This window comes from Colias philodice, chromosome 19 (genome assembly GCF_061535455.1).
Source record: "Colias philodice isolate Cphi_HAF_F1 chromosome 19, ilColPhil1 Martin Lab GWU primary, whole genome shotgun sequence".
NCBI lineage: Eukaryota > Metazoa > Arthropoda > Insecta > Lepidoptera > Pieridae > Colias > Colias philodice.
Window position 1 is genome coordinate 7,094,351 of NC_143104.1, and position 21,685 is coordinate 7,116,035.

The 21,685-nt window shown below is 30.5% G+C and overlaps 1 protein-coding gene and 1 long non-coding RNA gene across 2 annotated transcripts in view; both read left to right on the forward strand.

Moving 5' to 3' along the window:
- Positions 1 to 21,685, forward strand: part of hwt (SH2 domain-containing adapter heavyweight) — a 156,954-nt gene that overhangs the window by 20,674 nt on the left and 114,595 nt on the right. The window lies entirely within an intron of this gene.
- Positions 5,123 to 7,056, forward strand: LOC149480031 (uncharacterized). The gene is made up of 3 exons (XR_016317119.1): positions 5,123 to 5,697; positions 5,824 to 5,885; positions 5,960 to 7,056. It is a non-coding gene; the product is annotated as an uncharacterized LOC149480031 (long non-coding RNA).

Sequence of the window (21,685 nt, forward strand, 5' to 3'; positions counted from 1 at the left end):
ATTTGAACTTGCCAATTTGATAGTGACATCACAGTTAATTTCGATTTTCGATGATTTTTAGTTTTGTATAACGTGTTTCTTATTTGTTGAAACTTATTCAATGCTCTTTCAATTAATGCGTTGCAAATAAACGTGCTTTTTCATGTTTTATTGAAAAAACGTGACTATTTTACGAGGTCGGTATAGTATGAATGAATGGTTAGATAGCCATTCATAAATTGTAGGAGTGAATTGCGTTAGTTTGTCGTAGATTTAGCGAAATACCATTTCTGTAAATTTGTTAATAAATGTAAAGGCTATAAGTATGAGTCACATTTCGAGTCAAACCGTCAATACATTTTTATGTAAGTGAAAAAATAGAATTCAAGATGCACTCTGATTGTTTTTGCTTTGATTGTTTTAACACTGGTGTTAACAAAAAATTATAAGAAGTAATTGAAATGTACTTCTGGCAGTATCAATACTGGTTAAAGTAAATAAATGAAATATGAATGTAATGTTAAATGTTGATAATTAAAATCGACACAAGCTATTAGGCTGGTAAAAAGAAATACCATAACTGGTTTAAAAGCTTCTTTGTCAGGTCTTGACGGATCGTACAAAAGATGTTGCATTAAATATTCTTATTAAGTTATCGAGAGATCAAGATTAAGTTTGCAAGTCGGTACTTCATTCAAAGGATAAGTAAACGTGGACGGATTATTCATCTCGTAATTATAATGTTGGATGTAATTGTTTATGAAAGATATATATTGAGATCGGAGGCAAAGCTTAAACGACATGTGGTTAAATAGACACCATCTAGGAGACAGCTACTATACATTATTTTTATACTAAGAAGCTCTTTGTCTAAAATTTTCTTAAACTGTAGAAACTTTCTTATCTAAAGAAAAATGTAGTGTTAAGTCTTAAGGGATAAAATTATAACTATTCTAATTTCTAACTTTGTTTGTTGGGGCTTTGTATCTTCAGAAGTACTTATCCGATCATGAAAATTCTTTCACAAACAGCAAGATATAGAATTCAGGAGTTAATCAAGCTTTTTTTAACTGGTAAACTCGAAGCAAAGCTAAGCATTTTATAAAACATAAAATTAAATATGAAACTTAAGAGAGCTCTACACCGCTATTTAATTTAATATGATTAATGATCAATATTATTTATGTTTTGTAGGTATATTATATCTGGTAGCACTTCAGATTAAAATATCAATGTAACTCGAATGTATCACTAAAATTTTTTCACACATCAGTACATTTTAATAACCACATACGAAAAAATCAATCAACGAGCTTATAACGTTAGAAATTTTGACTTGTTCGTTTTCAATATGAAAAAACGAATAATGAAAAATGTTATTCAAAGCGAAACCAACCAAGTGAAGCGTAAGCTCTCATAAAATAATTCTTTATTGGAATCCTTGAAAATGTGAATTGGGAATCTTTTCACACTTATTAAATTTATAAATATTAAATTTCTTTTTTTAATTCAGTTCTTTGTTGACTTAATAAGAAAGCACCATTATTGAATGATTACAAGATTTTACTGCTTACATCTCAACATAATATTTACTGCAATAAAACATAGTACCTAATGTTTACTTTATATTATTGTACCTTATTTTCATATTTCAGTCCGCTCTTTATAATTCGTAGGTACAGATTATAAAACTTAAAAAATAACAAGGAAAATCGTGTCGACGTTACAAAATGAGTCATATCAAATGCATGATCAATATTTCGTATACAATATTTTATCTAAATTGATTAGCGGACCTTCCCGTATCACATTTATCACATCATCCGTTTAATTTTAGTTTAACTTTGAATTTAACCTTTGTTTAAAATGAAGTCAAAAGCTAACGTCACACAACGTTGTAATGAAGCACATAATTCGATTTTAGGCTTATCTTCGTGTCCTAAGTGGATTTATATCTTGACAATAAAACAAGATCTCATGTCATGGGTTTATACATTAATATTTGCTGGGACATCTAATTCCTGCCGCCACTAAAAATTCTTTCTGTGATTGAGTTAAATGCATCAGTAAATTAACACTTAGCGGTTACTCAAGCTCTGGCATATCAATTTGGGGACCCGATTAAATGCTAATATTTCTCATATTAATGCTGCGGTGGGTTATTAACGAAAAAATACATCACCGAATGTCAATGTGTATCACGATGCATTATCGTTATCCAAATATTTAATGCTACTGCGTTATAAATTAATTAATATTTTTCTTGCTGTCTATTATTGAATTATACGTGTACATATTCTACCTATAATATTCTAATGTGTTTTTCAGAATAGCTATTATGAACTAAGCAATTTTTTGCAAATTTGATAAAAAATAACGATATTTATTGAAGTTTAAAAATGTGTGTTTTGCTGAGAGATAAGGCGGCCAACCCCAAGTTTATTACTGTGTACGTCAGCTTTTGTCCCATAATATATTGTTTGGAATCTTCACGAAACATTATTGAGTTACAGGGTTATCTTGGAATGTCTCCGCCTGAACTCGTTTAGGCTCTTATAAACATAAAGCATGTATGCGATAGAATGTACGAACCCCTAAAAATGGTTATTGAATTATATTAATCTTCCTTCAAAGTAATGGTATTATTTATTGAGGTATATGCTTTTAAACATTTTATCTCTCATATACTTAGCGAACGCTGTAGGGCGCGCTAATACAAGACATTCTTCAAATGTTTGCGGTTTTAAATTTAATGAAACGGCTAATAAATTATCGGCAACTAATTTGAATATTTTGTCATATTAGAGTGCATTGATCTTAAAGGAAATTTTATCACATACATATACCTACGTAAATATAATTACTTAATATAGGTGTTTGAGTCTAAGTATAGATTCAGTAAAGTTGTAAATTTTAAAAGTAAACGATAGGATAACGGACTAAAGGCATAAAATTTTTAACGTCTTTTTATATGGCGAAACTGAGCAATACGCTCATATTTTAAAAATAAGCTCTAGAGCAATCTTGATATTAAGTATGCTTTATGATGAAATAAGCTTGCATAGTTTATTATTAAATAGATTAATCAATTCGGATCTTGTGCCCTTTAGGTATTAAAAGTAAAAAGGCCTGTATATATTTATGTTACTTTGCGAGTACGTAGAAAATATGTGAGCTTTGAGTTTTCTGTAACACATTTCAATGTACGAGGAAAACCTTTTAAGCTATCTGATTCATTTACTGTTCATTAGTTTCATTAAGCAATACGACGCGAATCAGCTATACTTTTGTTTTCGATCTTGATTCAGTATCTGTCGTATTTGAATCTTTTATAGGTAATAAGAATTTAATCACTTGATTGCAAGGCGATAAAATAATTTTAACCTTATTCTTATAGTTTGCGGAATTTATTGAGATTTTCTTTATTTTTAAATCTCATTAAGTCACTAACGGTCCCTTCGAGTCACATTTGAGTGTCATGATGATGCATTTACTTTGTCCCAAATTGTGTGCATTTTATTTATTCAACGGTAAGGGCTACCGTACTTACCAAACTGTTTTTGACCTGTGACTGGTTGGTCAAATATTTATCTGCAATTTTATAATTTAATTTAATATATTATACATATAGCAAACCCAGATTATTTTAAGATTGTATGTATAAGTAAATCGTGTCATCGTTATGGTCTATGCGTTCAATACAAATACATATGCATTGTTAGAATTTATACACACTTTTTATTAATCTAGCTCTAAAATATGATCATATCGCCATTTTTTATACCTATCTGTTATAAATCTCAGGAAACCATTTTTCGTTCGAAGAAGTGACAATTTAAGTTTAATTTTAAATTTAATTTTTAAAATTAAGATAAACTAATTGTGTGTGTACAAAATGTCTCACGAAGATGAATATATTATAACTGTGAGAAAACGATAAAAGTACATTATAACGTTACACTAAATCACATGTTGACGAAGGCGACCTCTTGGGAATGTCGCGACTGCGAGAAATTTTCACCTTTTTCTTTTTATGTACTTAAGCTTTATTTAAAGTAGGTTAGTGAGTTTTATCAACAATGTAATTGTTTAACAAGAATAAGCTTACGTTGTTAACCGTTTTATGAATTAAATTATAAAATAAGGACGTTAAAAACTATGCTCAGATAAATAATATTAATAAATTTCATATAAATAATATGCATTTGAAAGAATTCATAGAAATATATCGGCGGATAACGTCGTTTGTCGCACATTTACGTAAAATATTTTAAAAGGGCAATGTAGAAAATAGACTATAGAGAGTTAAAATGTCTAATTTTCGTCTGAGTGCTTTCGTTAGTTGAGTGAAGCCGCAGGTCGCTTCTATACTATTTGTATTTTGTATTTCTCAATAAATACTCACACAGATGAATGAAGGTTTACTACTTGATTAAAATTCTGAACCTAAAACGCAAATTGTATACGTTAATCATAGATTTGTAAAGGGCACAAGTAAACCTTTTTTACGGAGGAGGATAAGTGTCGTAAGGCGTCAGAACAATTTCACAATAATTAGACGGGAAGGAAAATAAGCGGGAAATATAAATATTTGTCGAATTAAATAAACAAGAAACCTCAAAAATGTGTGACTCAACTTCTTATGGGCGCTTTTACGGTTGATGCATGTGCACTAATGATCATTTATTAAATACGTCCAAAAGTGACAGAGATGTAATTTTTTATCATTATCATCGTTCTGAAATGATGTATAAGGGTGTGATAAAGCTACATGCGTATATGGAAACTTGTTAACATATAGTGATAAGGGTGGGTAAAGTTTATGTGGATAGTACCGTACCTATTTGTTTTTATATAGTGCGTAGCGCTATAAACTTGCGATTTTTATAGAACACGATATAGGTATAAATAGTGTACAATGTACATGGAGTATAAAAATAGATGAATATAACCAGTTGCTTTAACATTTCGTTTCTTTAGAATATCAAGAACTTTTTTCCGACAAAAAAATTCGTGTTTTTATATTTTTTATAGTTTTGTAAAGCTCTCTGTGTACCCAATACAACAAAAACTTTTTTTCAGCTTTTGAGAAATTCATATAACTTTAGAAGCCAGAACTCTAGTAGCTTGCTTTCATGACTTAAGGTGATGAATTAATTTTTCTAACATTTACGGCCCTTTTTAAACCTTCGTAATTTTTATATTATTAAAGTTGTCGTGATGAAAATTCTTGACAAGAAAGTTCAATAGTAACACAATACGTCTACCGTTTTAGAAACATGATTCCATGATATTTTCTCGATAGAAAAAAAATACAAAGTTCTCATTGTTATTTTTTTATAATCTCTGGCATCTTCAAAATAACAAACGTAAAGTTACGACTTTTTGGATATTAACTATAAAATATACAACCTATACGTCTACCGAGTTAGAATTTTGAAATATGCGATGGTTTTGAAATAAACAAGAAATACTTGAAATTAGCGCGCGACCAGCCAATATAGTGAGAGCCGCCCTGTACCTTCCTACCCCGATCGCTGCACGAGTCATTCCCGCTACGGCCGTCACACGGGGAACTTGTGTCGCTCGCGCAATCGTAACAAAGGGTGACAACACGATAAGACAAAATGAGACAAATGGGGACAATAAATAAAATAAGAAGAAGAAACATAAAGGTTGGAGGAAAAAGAATGCTTACAATTGGAACAAATTAATGAAGTAAGTTGGTTTTATTTTAAATTTGATGATAATTGTATTATAGACGATGTTTGATATGTACCCCTGTTTTAAGTACATAACGAATGTGTAAGATTTTTTCATTTATAGCATAGATAATCTTTTCAGAAATCCGGAATCCAGAAGGAAAATAAAACCACTGATTGTTCACAATGTGAACCCACTCCTTCGTAAGTACCTTTATTCAGTCAAAAATGTATGTTATCAACGCTCTACTGGTTTTATCGCATGATTCCATTTTTAGCAAAAAGCAACAAAATGCAAAGAAATAAAAAATCATGGTGAACTTAGTGGAAGTATGGTGGACGTAATATGGAACAGGAGCTCATTGGAGTAGTATTATATTTAAAAAAATACGAAAAAATTTCAAGAATTACATTTCTTAGTAGGTGGTAGATAAGTATGTTGTATAAAGAATTTGATATTGATATTTATTTCATTTATACTTACTACACCTGTGCGGGAAATTGCTTAGTACTAAAACAGGTTTATATTAATATTTACATAGTAATGTGAGTTTTCATTTCGAAAAATTTTGTGTAAGTATATTAAATTGAGTTCCTGGGTGATCTGGAAACACAATTGGGCCCGGACGATGGCGCTGCAGTCACTCCTCCTAATCACATGAACCGATTTGGATGAATATTTGTGTGCACATTTCATTGTTGTGGGATGATTGGTTGATTCGTTTTCACATTAGCTAATATTATGTATTTTTGTTCTTAGAAAGTAAACTTAATTTAATGTTTATAATACATTATTATTGGTATAAATAAGCCAGTGTTCGTCTCACATTGCTGTACCTGCCTACCTACCCTACCAGGGCCTAAATTTGTTCTGGCTATTTTATTTTGATTATTTGTAATGAATAATTACAATTATAATAGAGTGCAAAAAATAAATACATGCGTCAACATATTTTGTGTTTTTTTTAAACAATTTTTTTATTTAAAAAAATATCATTCCGACCGCGGCTTTGCCCGCGTGGAATTAGGTTATATCGTGAATCCTGTTTTATCCCACAGAAGTGTACAGTTCGGATAAAAAGTATCCTATGTGTAAATCCAGGCAATTAGCTATATTTTATCAAAATTGGTAATGTAGTCTTGACGTGATTAAGTAACAACTAACAACAAAATATACAAATTAACATCCAAAGTTTCGCATCAGTTTTACTGTATTAGTGATATCTTCCACTCTTGACTTTGACTGAGAAGAATTAGGGTTTATAACTTCTTTCAGAAATAGTACCTTTCATTTCTGGGCATGATGTAATATCTACGTCAGCATCAAATTCTATCTAAATCAATTCAGTAGTCCGCGTTATTGAGTACCATTTCATTTTTTCAGAGTAACAATATTTTTTGTTATTTTAAAGAAACCTGTATTATTTTGTAATAAAGTAAACATTACGAAATAATAATAATTATTAATAATGTCTAAGTACCTAGTTGTTAAAAAGAAGATTATTTGTTTATAAGCAAGAAAATAAAACCAATAAATCAACAATTAAATATATGTATAACAATATTATAACTGTATGACGACTCCATACATGTTTGTCCCGAGTCGGCCAGCGGCAGCGCGGCGAGTTTGCAAGAATGACGCGCACACCCGCGTTCGCGATAGCGAGCTATTAGACTCCGCCCACCAAGCAGTGGATTTTTTTTTGTGTATCGTCTTAAGCGTAGAATTTTCGAATTTTGTAGGCATAAAAAAAATTCTCCACTTCATTTGGTAATAAAATTCTGATTTCTATTAATTTAATATTATGTCAGAATTTTTAACATCTATGAAAATCTATGTCTATCTATAATATAATATTATGTAGAGCACTTGCATGTTGGACTATTTAAATAATATTTATACATAAAAAGAACCAGTTATCCTTTTGATTTTTCACTTTCTAAATTTCTTAACCCTTAATTTGGCACTGTATGTACCGTCATACATGAACTTGAAAAAAAAAAATTGTTAAAAGAATTACATCTTCCGGGTGGAAAATTAACATTCTTATGTTGCAACACTAACTGTTATTGGATGGAAAAAATAAACACACATGTAGCAACATTTATTTTGACATAACTTGAAAAAAACGGCTACCTGGCGGACGTCAACTGCGTTGTCCAAGGTATTTATTCTATTATTATGAATATTACTTAGTTTAGGACAGGTGTAATGACTAAAATGTATGCTTTATTGTGTAATGGAATAAGTGTGATAATAATTGTGATGTTTCTATTACATTGAATGGTTCTATTTTGATCACTAACATGATGTATGACGTGACATACACTGCCAAGTTTGTAACGAAACACCCGCCATTTTGTTTGTATGTCACGGCATACATTGCCAATTTGAGGATGCTTTTTTTATATACTTGGTTTTATAGCACGCTTTATTTTCTTTGTCGGCAGCAAAAATTTCTATCTCGTGGTGGTAGAATTTTAGCGCTTGTGCCTGCTGAGCATGCACCCTCTGACGGTAGCGAAAGTTCTGACGATGAATTACGTGTGCGCACCCCGCTTTCCACGACATCTTCTTCTGTACCTTCTATAGATAGCTCAATGGATGGCTCAATTTTTTAGATGATGATGATTAGATGATGATGAAGACCCCCCCCCCCGACCAGAATGTTCGACTCACACCAATTTTTCGAAGCGTGTATTCAAGCCCGTCCCTAGAACCAAATTGTAAAAAAGTTCCAATCCTGAGTGACATTCCGTCACTCCCAGCAACTCCCGCTACTCCTGCAACCCCAGCAACCCCTGCACTTCCTGAAGTGGCTACATAACTGGCTTAGTTGTAGCTCAAAAGGCTTCTTCCAAGTCGCGTCCCAGAAATACCAGATCGCAACGGCCCACTGTTTCTGCTGTTAGACGACCTAGACGAATCACCAAGTTCATTCTGAACTATCAGTGGAAAAAAACGGTTTTTCGACACAAGGCAACTGTAGAAGAAGACTCAGATCACACCGACATATTAAACGAAACTTCACTCGGTTATTTCTATAAATTCTTTTCCCTTGACGTTTTAGTAGAGATCGTAGAGCAAACAAACTCATACGCAGTATTCAAAACTGGGCGTTCTCTTGGCTTGACCGAAGATGAATTGCGAGATTTTTTAGCAATTCATATTATAATGGGTGTTGTTAGTATGCCATCGTACAACGATTAATGGAGTTTGCGGTACAGATACGATCCCATAGCCGATTTGATGTCTCTAAAACGGTATCAACAAATCCGTCGTCATTTGGATTTTGTTTGGATAATATTATTGCTATATATTATATACGCTATGACAATGTTGGCCATTTTATGGCAATGACCAGCAAAGGTAGGCTATGTTCAAAGCTAACGTCAGTGTTATGTATAAAATGCCAAGTCCATCTGTGCTTTGTAACTGGAAAATGTCCTAGGAATTGTCAATTAGACTACTATGTGCGGGTCTAGTAAAGTTGGCCATTTCTAGGCGTTGTCACCTTGTTTTTCTTTTTCATTCTAGTAGAGGCCTTTGCCCAGCAGTGGGAAAGTAACATTCTGGTATTATTATTATCATTTTGTACTGTAATTGGCAGTGTATGTCCTGGCATACAACACATTTCCTCAATGTTTTTATGGGCACTTGGCAATGTATGCTGTGACATACACTGTTTTTCAGGAAATCTGAAGTTCCTATATTTTTTTCACTATTTTTTTGTAACACCTATAAATGTCTACAATGAATTTTTATAAAAATAAATTTGATTTTATTACATTTTATTCTTTGCCAAATTAAGGGTTAATAGTGTATTTCGATTTATTTTAAACGTTCTTCGAAGCGTAATTAAAACTTGACAAAACGAACCACACATTTCGGTTACCTGATTTACGCTACGCAAAATGAAATAATTTGGAAAATCCAAAAGTGCACGCCTCATAATTTTTTTTTAATAAATATTTATTAATTATTATTTTTGTTTATTTAATAACAATTAAACCACATCGAATCAGACCCTGAAAAATGAAAGGGTTCTATTCCTGAGCATACTCAAGCGTAAGAGAAAAAAAAAGACTCGATTAGTAAAGTATTTCGGTCACTATCGTGTTAACAAGAAAAAGGATCCGCACATACAGACACACGGACGTCCAAGACAGAACTTTTTTAAACTGTTTTTTAACTAGTTTAAATAACAAAAATGACATCAAAAATATCATGAACGTTAAAAATAGTGTTTTTTCTTAATATGTGTGTGTATGGATTATCTTACAAGTGCAATGTATGATACATAAAGACATTTTAAGTTTGAAAAATCAGATGTTTTGCGCGAAGTGACAGTAGTACCCACCTCAACGCTTCGCTTATGAGGCGTGCAATATACTGTCGGTCTGTTTCAACGCACGTAAAATATTTTCATCAACGTATTGCAGAAATAAAAACACCGTTACTTAAATTATTTAAGTACGCACTGAGTGCTATGTTTCTTGTTAAGCGCCGTCATCAATTCTCGATCAGTACCCTGCCGTGTTAATTAAGAGTGTAAGACAAATTTGTATCATAAAAACGAGTACTTGATATTGAGATTGTAATCGGATCGCGCTCTTATATTTTGACAGTCAGATGACGTCTTCGTTACGACTTATGTTCTTTGTTATTAGATATAGAATCGATTTCGGTTTCAAAACTAGGTAGGTACATGAAGGTATAGAAAAACTGGAAAAGAAATTACATTCAATTATGCGCGCTAATAAAATTCACAAAGGGACCGCTAAAAATTGTAAAATAAATTAACTTATAAATCACGTTTTAAATCGTTAGTTTGAGTTCTTAATTGGCAATGTTAAATTTCATTCCAATAACAAAATACATTAAATGTAGAGAAATTAAGAAGTGTACAAGTTATTAATTTGGAAAAAGTACCTAAAAGTATTTTTAAACAATCCTTTTCCAATTCCAACAAATTTCTGTATATTTTGAAATAGAAGTAGAATATTCAGAAGTAACGATGTTGATTCTGATTAGTTCATGGTTAAAAATTAAGCCTTCAACTAAAGCTTCGACATAGTATAATAATAGTGATCTTTTAAAGAATTTACCCAAATTTGTGTATCTTCAAAACGTAAATATACTAGTAGAAACAGTAAGGAATGCGGTTCAGTTTTATCGGCTTAAATATTTTTGACCTATTTTTAAAATTCATGGCGGCTGTATTCACAAGTTCGCAGAACACTGCCATATATTTTGACGGACCAAAACATTTGCACGTTAAAATATAGTAATTTTGTAACTGGTTCTGTGATGTCAATGAACTCGGTGATTCATTCACTCGTTTACATATTTATAATTTTTACACTAGTCGGAATAGGATATACGTTTGTTAATTTGTTTTGATTTATTTCACACCTGATAAACTTGGGTTTAATAATCAATTTACAGTAAAGTTTATATGTACGTTCGTTTGTTACAGTGGTTCTTAACATTTTAATAGGAAAATAGCAAGTGGAAAATTTTAAGAGTGGAGTTTTTTAAGTTCAATAAATTACTGTGGGTACGCTAGTAGGTACTCATTATTGTACTTTACTATGTGCCTTATTGCCTTATAGATTGGATTTAGATAAATGATAGAGTATACCCTATATATGTTTTTAAGAACATAAACTAAAGCCATTAGTCCTAGTATGATTTTTTACGGTCCGGCTTCACAGTTTGAGAAACACTGTTTTATTAAGACAACGTTAATTAATTTATTTCCCTGGGATTCTTCCTTGATGAACCGCTAATATTTGACAAATGTGACAAATGGAATTGTCTAGTATTATGTTAATTAGTCGTGTAACCGCTTCTTAATGTTTCTACGGTAAATTGAAAAAGAAGATAATTATAAGTGATTTATTTTCGACATTTCCCACTAGGCTTATCTGATTTGGGCGCATGTTAATTTTATATTTATGATGCAACGTTGAATTGAAAATAAATAAAAACACAAGTACATATTACATATATAATAAATACGCAAATTCGTTTTTAACTCAGCTTGATTTTTAGGATATAGAAAATGGTTACACGTTTTTATCGAAGTTTATAATTAATATAAGATTAACATCGGTTTATCCCATGGGAATTTTAAGAGAAAAGGATTTAGCTTTTTCCTTAGCAACTGCTGCTAACTGATTTACAAAAAATTCAGTATTTTAAAAAGCGGCGTCTTACATTTCTCGCTGCATCCTCGATATAAATAAAATAAATGAGTTCATTATGTTAATATGGGCAGTGGGTACACTTGTGAAATCGGTCGGAGGTTCAAAAACGAGGCAATACGTCCTAAAGCAGGACCTAAAAGATTACTGTTACAAAAATTCCAAATATTTCTTGTAGACCTTTCCAAATCTACTTATCAAGGTCGTTGAGGGGTTAATGAACGGGTCGATTCACTAATTAAAATACTTATATATTGTTAGCGAATTTTATTTGAACGTATGTAGTATCGAGTTTGATCTTGAAAAACTGAATCGGACATTGCATTGTTAATTTTACATTTTTGATATAAAATAGTAGAGTATACAACATTTATTTTGGTCAAGATCCCAAAAATGATTACAAGTTATATTTAAGCAAGTTAATTTTATAATATACTCTGATAAAATCCTGGCCACCATAAGCTTAAAATAAAACACAATTCATTCCTTAAAATAGAACAATAGGAATTAGGTTAAAAATAGTGAAGTAGGTAAAGTGAAGGTAATTAGACCTCTCAACTTGTAATGTGGCTCAGTAGATTCGCCCATTTGGTGCTGCCATCCCTGAAATTCCCCACAATTAAGGAAACTAGGTCACCTCGTAGGTATATTTAATTCGTTAAGCTATCTTCATATTTATAGCTCTAGTATTTTTATTACTAACTTTATTAACACTGGCAATATCAAATTCCAGGTTGTAAATCAGTTTTATGATGGAAATTTCCCCAAATTTCTTGGTGAGATTCTTTAGTTCGCTATTGCCACTTAATTAATTCGTAATATTATTAATTATAATATTGATTTGTGTATTTCTGTTTGTATTATGTTTTGATGCTTCAAACTTTTATGTTCTATGTTATAAACTCCTTTTTATTTTGAAAACACGGAAAAGAATGTAGGTCCAAAATCCATTTCAGAATATACGTTAAAATAGGGATAATACGTGATGTTATTCATAAAAGTAACATTTGTATTTTAGTATGATATGCTAGTAACATATTAGATTAACATCTCTGTGTAAATATACCTATAAGATTAGTGTAAGTGATGCGTGTAGCGACCAATAAGGATGTAGTTGTTTTTGTAATAAATGTAAGGACAATGTATGTAAATTAAATGATTCATATTATTACGTTTATAACATTTTGAAAACCAGAACTAATATGTATCTCAATTATAATATGAAACCAGTGGTAAGCCCCAGCGTGCGTCGCGTCGCCCGTGGTACACATAGATATAATTTTAAAAACGCTCCAGTAGTTCCGGAGATTAGCGCATTCAAATGAACAAACTTTTCAGCTTTATATGTAAACACGTTATTATTTGTTTCTTTGAGTTTAATTTGTAATAGTTTTATGATTTTGCATGTGAATACTTCTAGATATACTTTATGAACTGCAGGTAAACATTTTACGATATAATTTTAAAACTTGTTGACATCATAATATGAAAATAAGTTAATGTATAATATTATGACTTTGAAAAATAATTGTCTTGTACATTTATTCCGTAGATAAAATCTACGGAATAAATTAAAGCCATCATATCTTTTATTTATTTTAGTGAAAACTACACTTAGTTTTAGTATGATTACTCATTTATACCGCAGTTATTTTTTTAACGTTTTTATAGCTTTCAACAGGTAAGGGTATATCTTGATTGTATGTTTATCTTTATAATTCCAAAAATAGCAATGTCACTCGCTTATAAAATGTGAATAATATTACAGCGTGGGCTCACTAGGCATTTTTATATCAAGTTTATGCAGTTTTTTTTCTCAGAGAAAAACTAAATTGGTGCTTTGATACTTGAAATAATCAACTGATCACATATGTGGTTTCGAATATGATTTTAATATTTGTAATTTTGTTAAATTACCCTCTATATCTATCGAAAATAAAACTTTACTTTCATATGACATCTAGGTATCTTCTTTAAAGTTTCTATTTGAAAAAAATATTGCAATATGAAAGATATTATTTCGAAGTTGCAGTTAGCACTCCCACAAGTCACGTCATTAAAATTTATGATAATATATTTTAATTCCTTAACACTTTTCATTTAATTCGTGCATTAGGGTCTGTTTACCTGACGTTGCATGACAATCTGTTCAGGTTCTCAGAAGGACCTGACCCCAGGTGACCTGCCTCTACAATCGCTTTCATAATACATGTCAATGATCGTTATATTAAATAATGAATTCGAATGCCTTTTAAGGGTCGATGATACGAGTATGAGATAGCATTTGCATATTTTACTATAAATAAAGTGAAACGAGATGGCATTGAAATTAGTAATTTATAAATTGTTCTTTCTGTACAATTTTATCAATGGTATCAGGTATGGATTGTATAAAATTACAGTCCAAACTTATTGACAGTCAAAGCCACTTTTGACAGCAAATTCAGTCCAAAAATCTTTTTGCTTTTTACACCAAAACTATGTAGATACTATCTATGTGTTTCCGCTCATTCTCTCTTTGCCTTTGTAGTAAAAAAAAAACCACTCATTGAGGGCGCCTTTTAAAACAACTTTTTAGTACTGAAATCAAATACGTTTTTGCCCGATTTTTGCAGACAAAAGTGTTTTAGACCGTCAATGAGTTTTGACTGTAGGTAACATTTATTATATAAATAATTCCTCCCACTATTCTTAGCGATGAAAATCTTAAAGTCGATTACAATGACGCATAAATGTTTTGAACAGAGATAATATCATAGATAAACAAAAAGCGTTTCAATGTAGATCAGCATTTACAAGATGGATTACCTATCTAGTAGCTAAGGAAAAAAATAAATCGAATTTCTGTTTAGTTCCGTAGCTTAATCGCGGTTGAGTGAACAAATATGATTGAATCTATACACGCTCATATATTTAAAAATATATGAAGTATTTTTAATATTTTATGATATTCTGTAAGATAAAGGTTTAAAATTTTGTATGAAAAATGAAAGCACCTGAAAATTTAATTTTAATCATGTTTTTTAACATTTTTCATTTATTTTCATGGGAAGAATTTTCTTCTTAATATATGATGAATACGAAAAAATTTCTTTTTGTTTTAATGAAATTTTTACTATTAAATATATTTGAAATTTTTACATAACTCCAAAGGTATGAAACAACAATTAATCAATCTTGTCCAGTATAGCACGGGTCAATAAGTGCTAGTTTTTTTGTACTTAGTGACTTGCAAAAAAACTGAAGTAGGAGCACTCATGTACCTATACAACTCTGACGGTGTCTATAGATGGTTATCGTTATGGTTCACTTGACTTTGCGAATGTATGAGTCAAAGACCTTATGTGTTTTTATTGTAATATTATACTGAAATCACGCTTTAGTTGTATGTGGTGGTATTTAATTGTGTTCATCCTTTGTTTGTTTTCTACACTATTTTAAAAAGTTTCCTCTTGATTGGCAATACTAAAATAATAAATGATGATATTCGGAGGGGCATATCGCATAAGTGGTAGGTAGTATAATAAAAGAACATAAACACTTACTATTACGGAGTTATTTATACTGCTTTATTAAAATCTAATGCTATTTCAAATGTCTAATAAATATCATTATAGAGCTGATGAAAGCTTAAAGCTTTCGATTTTCGATATTTCATCGACTTGTCATCAACGAAAGTTTTGTTCTCGTTTCGTGGACACAGATCTCCTTGATTAATGAGATCTTAACCAACGTAAACTATATTTAATATAAAGTTACCTCAAGCCTAGAAGTAATAAAAATTACGAAAAATTTCGATATTTTCACAATTTTACACAGCAATTAACACTGCCATTTCTAAAGTTGAAAACAGTTAAGAACAGTTATCTTTGAAGGTTTTATTGATGAATTCGGCCGATTGTCAGTTTGATACGGCAATTTCGTTTCCTTTCGCGATGTAATTTCATCTGACCTCAATGTATCGTGAATTAAATTATTGGGGAATGAAATTGTGACCGTACAGTTTATACGCACTTTGAGTGCACATTATAAACGCATTTTTAACGATAATTGCAACAGCCGAGATCTTTATATGTTTGGAAATTAAATTGGCTTTATTGTTTATTTCATTAATTAATGGCATTCATTTGCCATTTTTAAACTTGATAGATGGGCTAAAGCCTGGAGTTACTGGGACACGTTAATAGTAAAGTATAAGAAACTCAAAATTAATATGTTGTTTCTATCAGTAAATAATCTTACAATACTTACTGGAGCTATATGAAATATCATAATGTCTCTATATTTATTCATTGTTAGTCCGTGTGATTAAAATATAATAAGTTACATATATAAAATCTTCAAAAGTACCGACTTTAACTTAAGTCAGTCATGTTTCATGACCGCAGTCTGTCCTCATACAGAGAGCGTGCATAAAATACATATATACCTAATTGTAATATGATATATCTTTATAAATCAAAAAAGTGGTTACCATAACTCGCCAACAACTTAATTTATGATAACGAGCTGCGAAATTTTTATCTAGAAATGAATTTATATAAATCAAACGAGACGTGACAAATCATCTTAAATATTATATTACAGAGGTTTTACATGTTTATTTTTTAAATTTTCTATAAAAAGACAATTTTTAACGGTGGCGTTTTTTCTGGAAAGATTTACTGTTGACAAAAGTGCATATTAATGTTTGTTAATGGTTCTCTGAATATTTATTCAGCAACTGTTTACTTTCAAATGTTGAACTGAGATACAAGTGGACAGGGCATTAATCCGACGAATAAAAATAATACGAAATGTCTCTCGATTTATCTCTTTCACAGTGGGGATTTCTACACCATATTATCATGTTGTATTCTAAAATCCTTCATCTATTCAACAAAATATTAATTAATTCTTTATAAAACTTGGTTATGACACATTGTCTATTCATTTAGTGGTTTCAAAACGAAAAGAAGAGATTCAAATTTACCGCAAGATATTTTAATTTATGTACTTAGAACATTTACAATGTCTTAAGCTTTACGAAGTGGATTAATTTCTAGTCAATGTTCAGCATGACTTAGCTAATACTTTTGTTTGAGTTATCAGTTTGGAGCTATCAATAAAATGGGGTTGAATTTCTTTCCATAATTTACAAGAAGAGAAGTTTACATTATTTTAATACTAACTTCCCGCCCAATTTTCTAGCCCAATTTTCTAGGAAAAATTATATTCAAAAGATAATTTTTTTTTATAAAATTTAAATGTAATACGAGTATTATGGAATGAAACTGCTTAGATCTTGAATTTAATATTTAGTTTTATGGCATTCAAATGCTTTATAAATATTGCTTCGATCTTGCAGGTTATCGATATTCTCGTTAAGTTCTATTATTTTTTTATAATATCTGTAATCTGTATGTTGTCTATTGTAAATTCTTAATCAATTATCAATACTCTAGAAGCTAAATATTTTGACAATAAGGTTATTAAGTATTAAAATATCCGTTTAGTTTACTTTAACACTTGCTAAATCCCGTTTTATACAGGCAAAAGACATAGATTTCGATTCGTCATAATATGATATATTATATCTGCAATAAACTTTTATTACGGACGGCTCATAACTTCTGATATCATATTATGCGAAAACCCTTTTCGTATATTATTGGTAGCAAAAACAACGGATATGATACTTTATGGTAATAAAGTCATAAGATACTATGAAATATAAAATTAATTAATATGTTAATGACATTCATTAATTTTGTCGTCATAATTTTTCTTATCGGCTGATTTTTGAGTGCTTACTATTTCAGGTACTAGCCAAACAAACAAAGAGAATATGTACCTAATATATTATGTTAAACTTGGATTTAGTATTTTATCAACAACTCCAACTGCAATGGGATAAAGATTTTGCAAAAATGGGGAGATATGATAGCAAGACCAACAACTTGATGTGCTTTATACCTTTTTATCAACTCAAAGAAAAATAACACGACACCCTTTCTGTCCCTTAATTTGAGATATACATATTAACATATCAAAAACTTATAAATAAATGGTTGGTCTCATTGAGAAGAAATTACATGCAAGTTAAAGCTAAAATTAACCATAATAATATGATGTTTTCGTAATTTTTATAGATATTCATGTGGAAAAAGAATTAAACACATTGTTCAATATATTTATTAATCGTCATCACATATTGACATAATATTATACTCAAATTATACTCCATATAATACAATCGGTATTTTTCTGTCCGAAGATATATCAAAGTAATTTACCTCGATCACGTATTCAGGCTTAATTAAGCTTATAAGAAATTTATGATCCAGGGCTGTATATCTTTACAATATATTTAATATTAAAGGCATAAAACCATAAAACACTCATACATTTAGCCTTCAAAAATACAATAATTTTATGACCGACACGCCTCGTTACCGAACTGATTTTGAAATCAAACCCGACAGGAAATATGTACAATAAATACTAAAAATAATAAATTTATTTATGTTCAACACATAAATTGAAATGATATTAATTATATGACAGTCAATAATATAGTAAGAAAAAATATTTGTAGGTATACATGTAAACCTGTCGCTGTGTTGTGGTTAGACAATTCATGGTAAATTTTATCTAAATTCTCTAATAAGTCAAGAGAAACAACCACCATAATATATTCTCGAGTAGTGTTCAATGCTCGGTTTACTTATCAGCCTATATTTTAAAGTATTAAATTTTATATTATTAATTTCTGTAACTTTGTTTGATTTCTGATAAAAATACAAATTTCTCGCACTATTATTACACTTGGAGAATTTAACTCAACGAATTCAAGTTTCCAGTAAATTTTTTCTATTATTTCAAATTATTATTACACATTGAAAGCCAATGCACTGCAGTGATTGTATGCAAAATAGAGCCATCTCTTTTGAATGAATCCGCGGGCCAATAGTAGAACAATAAAATAGGCTTATTGGGATATCTGGAGCGTTTAAACCCTAAATGCCAATACTAGCCTTTGGGTAATCCTGCCCTTCAAGCGTGTGATCCTTCATACATACTAAAATGAAGCTATAATGGCCTTATCGAATGGGCAATCTAGATACAGTTTATATTTAACACATATCCGTACATCACTTTTAAATTTGAACAGGGAAGTAGTTCTTGTAACCTTCAACGAAATATTTAAGAGGTGTTCTATAGAAATAGTTTTTTTGTTCTGTGGAAATATTTAAGAGAAATTTTCTTATAGAAATAGAGTATTTGTTTTCTTCTTCAATTAGCTCGTTAAGAGGCTTAGCTTTAAATTGGGCTAAGTTTTGTTTCACTAGTCTAGTCTTGTAAAGACGACTTATGACTAAAGTTTAAACTTTGATGACCAGCTGGCGAGAACTTTTTGTTTTTCTAGTGTCTGGCTTCATAAATACACAAATAATATTAAACAATTTACACATATAATGCAATTCAAAATAGATTCAAATAAGAATAGGAATGTTAATGAGCTTTATGTGTCAAATGTCATAGAAATATTTTTGCATATCAATAACGGTTTATTTTATTTTGCCTTGCTCTTACATGAAATTTATATACAAAAGTTAATGTATAACCATGGTATAACTAAGATTAGAGAATTTGTTTGACTTATCATCTATGATGATATTATATGGTGTCACAATACGGCAATATAACGTTAGTTTGGTGTCTTGTTCGTGGAAGTTTGTGAATAGATAGCATTGTACAAAATAGGATTTTATTTATTTATTATCCATTTATATTTACTGCTTCCATTTATTTAACGTGAATTATGTGTATTTAATGTCTAATTGCATAATCTAAACAGAACATTAACTCGAACAATTAGAGACTTTTCAATTACAACTCACATCATAGACGTTTAAAATAAAACTCTACATTTTTTAAACTTCTGTTTTAACCAAGTTTTAACACATACCTAGTATGTAATAATAACAAAATATACAGTAGGTACACGTTAACCGAATTTCCATTCAACACTCGTTAATATTACATTCAGAGTGCTAGGCGCGAATTCAGATATTGTTACAAACAAACATTAGACCGTTTACATCATTATCGAACCCTCTATCTAGCACATAGGCTATGTAAAGTTCCCCATTGTTTCGGGATGATAAATTAGCCCGGCTTACCTGTCGCCAGGATTATACTATCGCCACCCCATCCAGAACTCACCTTTTTTGAATACGATTTGATTAATTCATCCCTGAACAATACATCTTGTATTTACTGATGAACACCATCGATGGACGCGTTGTTAAAAATTTAATGATACAGATGTTGTTAAGTAATTTGTATTTTTTGTACCTATTAATTATTCGATGAAGCTGATTCGTATCACTACATAGTATAAAACAAAGTCGATTTCCCTGTCCCTATGTCCTTATGTCCCTATGTCCCTTTGTACGCTTAAATCTTTGAAACTACGCAACGGATTTTGATGCGGTTTTTTTTAATAGATAGAGTGATTCAAGAGGAAGGTTTATATGTATAATAACATCCATTAAATAGTGGAGAAGTACTGTTATTTTTGAGGTTTCTAAAGTGATGTCGTAAAAAATTACATTTTTTCCGCTTACATTGCAAACGCAGGCTGAACCCTACGAGTTTTATCAAAATAATGTACTAAGTATTATACACATTGAAAAGGTCTATAGAAAAGTCCGCGATGGTATATGTCTATCTCTTATGGATAACCCACAATAACATTTTTTTGTCATTTACTTTTTACGAAAAATAATGGCTAATTTTCGATGCGATTTTAACCAATACAGCATTAATCCTTAACCAATTAAATACCTTGAATACATTGTTCGTTTAATATAGATCTATATGGCCCTTTACACCGTATGATTTAAGTGAATATTTTCGAAGATATTACAGATTTAAAAATTGCGGGACGTAGCGTTTGCGGCGGTTCCGGCCGGCCGCCAGGCTATCTATACGAAGTCGGAGCGGGCCGCTATGTTTTTATATACAACGTTCACAGTTTTTCTGTAGTGTATTTAGTATTGTGCCAGCATTGCACCCGTGCGAAGCCGGGGCGGGTCGCTAGTGTTAAATTAAACGAATGAAGTACTATTTTTTACTATTTAATAAACGTATTTTAACGGATCTAGTGGAAATAATGTGTTAAATATAATGCATATTCGTTAAGTTTTCCTTTGTACACAATCACACAATTAATTAATGATACTTAAACTAAGATTGTATTGAAGGTGTAGTGACATAAAGACAAAGTATTAAAGAATATATTTTTATGTAAAATATGTTAATGTTTCCTTATCTGACAGAGATTTTATTCAATATGCATCTTTAAAACATTTATAACTTGAAACATATTTGTACAATTCAAGATGAAAACTGATACTTTTATCTGATGATATTTAACAGGATTTTAACAAAATCAGTAGTAGCGTACAAGATAAACATTAAGCATTGTGACACATCTAAATAAAATGCAATAATTTTCTAAGCTTTTGGCACGAAAGATTTTATCATGATAATATTATTATGTTTTACATTGGCCATTAAGGTGCGAGTAAATTACAGCTTATTTAAAAATTAAAGCGAATTAATGTTCATTAGTGAAACATACAAGGAAAATTGTATATTTTTGTAATTTAAATGAACTCGATGCAATATTAAATTTATCATACAATACGCATAACAAATATTGGGTGTTCACGCTAATTGAAATATTGTTTTCACTTTTAGAAGAAAATATATTATAAATTAACAATTTGATTGGTAGTTAATTT